Below are 5,665 nucleotides of genomic sequence, written 5' to 3' on the forward strand. Positions count from 1 at the left end.
GAAATAATTTAACAAGAACGAGATCGAGGTTGTTACTTTATATAAAAAAAAACTTTATGGTATCTCGATAAATTCCGATAACTATGTACTTGAACGAATAACCCAAACGACGCCTTTTAGTATACAGGAGGCGATGTAATTATCATCTCTTTATCGTGTGCTTAATATTATGTATGTACTCAAAATTTTTCGTAATAGAAGTGCGACATATTTTAAATAGCAACTTTATAGCTGTAGATTTTCTGACAAATATCACTGGTTAACAAATTTTAAGGTTTTGTTAATCCATGAAATGAGTTGTGCTAATTGCGAAAGAATACCTCTAAACATACATTTTGATGTAAGTTTTAAGGTCGAGTTAGCTCGCGTTTTTTGTGGAATCAAATAAAAATCTTTTGACTTAAGATAACATTATATTCATAAATCACATATTATAAAATTTAAAAATGAGTTAATATATTGCTTTTCCGTTTATAAATAATATCTACAGCCTCTCTCTTCAACGTCCAGCAGTAGTCTGCTAACATAGCAGGACTCCATTTGTCCTGGTATCGCTGTTCCATGCCTGAAATATCCTGATGAAAACGTTCACCATGTTCGTCGCTAACATCTCCCATATTTTCAGGACAAAAATCCAAATGTGAGTCGAGAATGTGTATTTTGAGGGACATTTTGCAACCGAGAGCGTACAATGCTTGGATCATATTCTTAACCAGGTTTTCATAGTCTTCAGATTTTTTTTTACCCAAGAAATTTTGAAAAACTTTTATCATGGATGTCCAGGCCTGTTTTTCCTTTCTATTCAATGTGCTTTCAAAAGTCTTGTCATTCATTAATTCTTTTATTTGAGGTCCTATGAAAATTCCTTCTTCTAACTTGGCATCTGTCATTTTTGTAAACTTTTTTTTAAATATTGAAAAGCTTGACCTTCGCGATTCAGTGCTTTTACGAAGTTTTTCATCAATCCTAATTTTATATGCAGAGGTGATATAATAATATTTTCTTTTTGCACTAAAGGTGGATAAAAAACATTTTCAGTTCCTGGTGTAAAAGCTTTTCGTAACGGCCACACTTTTTTTACGTAATGGTTTTCCCTGTCGCGACTGTCCCAAAGACACAAGAAACAGCAATACTTTGTGTAACCCTGTATTTTTTGTAGTGAATTTACCACACACGTAACAAAAATTGTTAGGATTGCTTTCACAGGAACGAGGCATATCAAAAATATAAATTCACAAAGTTTTACTTAAAACTTCACAATAAAAACTAAAAACAAAATTTGTTTGATACACTTAAGACGTTGCTGTAGGTTACAGTGCTATTACCATATCATACACTAATTGTATTTAACGGTGTTTGATAGCGAATGCCAGCGCAATCTTAACGTTCTTTATGATGTATTAAATCTAGTATAGTAGGGCCGTATTGTAATAACAAACAAGTCGAAACTTGCGAGAGTGCGGCGAACGCAATACAAGACTAAACTTGCATAGCTCGATAACTCGAGCTAAGACACTTGTAATATTATAACTGATCATTACTATTTACCAAGTACTGCCTATTTTTGTATTTCATCATTCATGGGCAAAACCATTGTTAACCAGTGTAATTAGCGATTTAATTTCTTATAGGAAGTAAGGATTCACGCAAGTTGACTTAAAATGAATCACTCTTGAAGAATTTACGTTACGTTGTTGTTGGACAAGCTTTTTGTTTGCCTTTCTTGATTAAGACATTACTTATGTAAGTTCTTTCAGCATGCCTTATTAAGTTCACCATTACATAGCCAGTCTTATACCTATCGTTAGATAACTCTACATCTATCTGGTGGCTTTGCTGTTTAAAATCTATCAATTTACCATTAAAATTATTCGCATCGTTATTATCTAAGTAGTAATTACATCAATTACTATATCGGACAGCTGAATCTCTTTAATGAAGTGTTTCTTGGAATTATAAGCTACTCTTTTGAAAGTTAATTAAAAATACGAACTAAACATTGACTAAATATTCGTGGAATTTCAAAAAAAAAATCGTAAATTTCTTCGGCAGGTATCACTTCTCAAGTCATTTATAGTTTTGTATCTATCGTTACATAACTCTATATCTATCTAGTGGCTTTGGTGTTTAAAATCTATCGATTTACCATTAAAATTATTCGCATCTTTAGTATCTAAGTAGTAATTACATCAATTACTATATCGGACAGCTGAATCTCTTTAATGAAGTGTTTCTTGGAATTATAAGCTACTCTTTTGAAAGTTAATTAAAAATACGAACTAAACATTGACTAAATATTCGTGGAATTTCAAAAAAAAAATCGTAAATTTCTTCGGCAGGTATCACTTCTCAAGTCATTTATAGTTTTGTATCTATCGTTACATAACTCTATATCTATCTAGTGGCTTTGGTGTTTCAAATCTATCGATTTACCATTAAAATTATTCGCATCTTTAGTATCTAAGTAGTAATTACATCAATTACTATATCGGACAGCTGAATCTCTTTAATGAAGTGTTTCTTGAAATTATAAGCTACTCTTTTGAAATCTAATTAAAAATACGAACTAAACATTGACTAAATATTCGTGGAATTTCAAAAAAAAAATCGTAAATTTCTTCGGCAGGTATCACTTCTCAAGTCATTTATAGTTTTGTATCTATCGTTACATAACTCTATATCTATCTAGTGGCTTTGGTGTTTAAAATCTATCGATTTACCATTAAAATTATTCGCATCTTTAGTATCTAAGTAGTAATTACATCAATTACTATATCGGACAGCTGAATCTCTTTAATGAAGTGTTTCTTGAAATTATAAGCTACTCTTTTGAAATCTAATTAAAAATACGAACTAAACATTGACTAAATATTCGTGGAATTTCAAAAAAAAAATCGTAAATTTCTTCGGCAGGTATCACTTCTCAAGTCATTTATAGTGTTGTATCTATCGTTACATAACTCTATATCTAACTGGTGGCTTTGATGTTTAAAATCTATCAATCTACCATTAAAATTATTCGCATCTTTATTATCTAAGTAGTAATTACAACAATTACTATATCGGACAGCTGAATCTCTTTATTGAAGTGTTTTTGAAATTATAAGCTACTCTTTTGGAATATAATTAAAAATATATACTAAACGTTGACAAAATATTCGTGGAATTTCTAGTGTTCAAAAAAATTTCGTAGATTTCTTCGGCAGCTATGGTTTTTCAAGTCATTCAATGGAAATTGTCTCTATTAAGCACAATAACGAAATTAAATACTTAGTAATTGTAATTGCTTCTTTTTTGTAGATTTTTTTTACAAAATTTGCACAATATTAAAAAGTCAAAGTGGACAATATTGCTACTGCTTTGGTCTATATATTTTACGTTCGATAGTTGCACACAGTGCTCAGTTTTAACGTAAAATTCTTTTTTCATTCTTAATTCCGGCTAAATTTATACATTACAAATTATTGTTTTATAAAAGATTTTGTCTTAGTACTTTTAGGTCTCATCTATGTGGGTATCACTTCCGCTAAATCTTTCAATTTGTCATTGTGGGTGCGACAGCTGAAATGCGCTGCCATGTAGTGGCGAAATATTAATTTAAATAATACAACGTAACATATTTTTGCACAGAAAGGCATTGCGTATAGATAGATAATTGTGTACGTATGTAAATTTAAGCAATATAACTGGAAACATTTGCCTCACGTGTAGGCATAAAGTTATTACTTTGTCTAGGTTTATTTTGGTTCTAAATTTTAGCTAGGTATCTAGGTCCAAGGATCTAGCCTGGGCGACATTTTATATGCATTTATTTAAAATTTCTATGTATAGTGTACGATTTTACAATACTTTTAGGGTTCCGTATGTCCGAATGAAAAACGGAACCCTTATAAGATCACTCGTGTGTCTGCCCGTCCATCTGTCAGAGTCAATTAAGTTGAAATTTAGTACACATATGAATTTCTGTGATGTAAACACAGACGCATAATGTAAATGTGAAAGGGCTTGTTATAAGGGTCTCAAATATATTTTTTTATAATTTTAAAATAAATAGTTTTTAAGTTATTTAAGAAAATAGATAAAAATTGACGATTCCTTCCTTCCCCCTTAACTCCGAAACTACTACACCTAAAATTTTGAAAAAAATACGGAAAATAGTTCTTTATTTATATATTACAGTAAAATTAATAAAAAGTGTATGTTCTGAATATAACGTGGTAAATATTTAAACAAAACAATATTGTGCATACAAATTTACATTTGCAGTTTGAATGTATGGTTGGTTGGTTCTCGGGCGAGGGTTCCGTACGTCTGAATGAAAAACGGAACCCTTATAGGAACACTAGTGTGTTTGTCTGTCCGTTTTTTTTTTAATCTATGATGGTTAACTAATCTAATCTATAGTATGGAAATGACTTAACAAGCTGGAATTCATATTTCACAATTATTATAAACAAGGAGGTACATACGTAAATAAACTGAACCTATTATGTAGTATAACCTTAGAATTCCAGTTGCTTGTAGAAGGGTTCCCAATTTTTACGTAACAAAGGTCAAGTGCATATTAATGTTGTGTCAATTTATTGCATAATCATCCTTTTGTTGAAAATGTAAATTTAAATGAAAAGCCTTACCGGAGGCGGACTAGGCGCCACACATACTTTTTTCTAATCTCTAACACGATTAATGAATATTGTAATCACAATATTAGTATAGGTACTTTAAATAAAATTTGTATGCAAAAAATCTTATTGTTAAGTACATACTGCAATTGAGGCTTTCAAATAAGGACTTAGGGAGGACCGAATATTTTCTTTCGAATTTTATAAAATTAAATTACAGGTCTAGAGCAGCACTAGTTCAATGATTTTATACAAAACATCTCTGTACGTTTTTTAGTTTTCCCTAAATATGAACATACAGTCGACTCTCGTTCATTCAAACCTGCGATAATTCGAACCTTTCTATAATTCAATGTAATCAACAGTTCCCTACAAAATCTCTTTATATTTCGAACCAAATGAATACATTTTTATGCACCTGGTAATTCGAACGAAAAAATCATTGCTACGTAACAAAACGACGCGCTAATTCGAACTCATCGGCGTCAAACACTCGACAATTCGAAGTTGCAGAGAGAAAGAGACAGAAAGATTGTAATTACATACATTTTGAGGCAAGTTCAAACTTGTATCATCGTATCATCGAGTCTTTGTTTTTAGTATTTCAAACACTCGATAATTCGTAATATTTTAAGGGTCCCCCGAGTTTCGAATTATCGAGTGTCGACTGTATATATCTTTCATTTGGTATCACTCACGATTATTTGTATGTAGATTCACGTTGCTCACGTAAAGCTGGTCTGCCTGAATTTAATTTTTTTCACGCAAAAATATGACGAAAATACTTAACCGCGTACGCGTGAGCCGTATGACTAATCTTCCCGCACTACTTTTCAGTGAATAAATACTGCTTCCGAATTGCTATTATATAGTAAGATATTTAAAAAGAAATATTTTTCTATCTCTCAGGAACAGTATTTTCTTTCCACATAAAAGGTACCCTATGTCCTTTTCTGTATCCCTGACAATGTGTACAAAATGTTATGATCATCGGTTAAGCAGTTAAGACGTGATATCGTAGCAAACAAATTAACATTTAATAG

This window comes from Agrilus planipennis, unplaced genomic scaffold, assembly GCF_000699045.2.
Source record: "Agrilus planipennis isolate EAB-ADULT unplaced genomic scaffold, Apla_2.0 scaffold38, whole genome shotgun sequence".
NCBI classification, from domain to species: Eukaryota; Metazoa; Arthropoda; class Insecta; order Coleoptera; family Buprestidae; genus Agrilus; species Agrilus planipennis.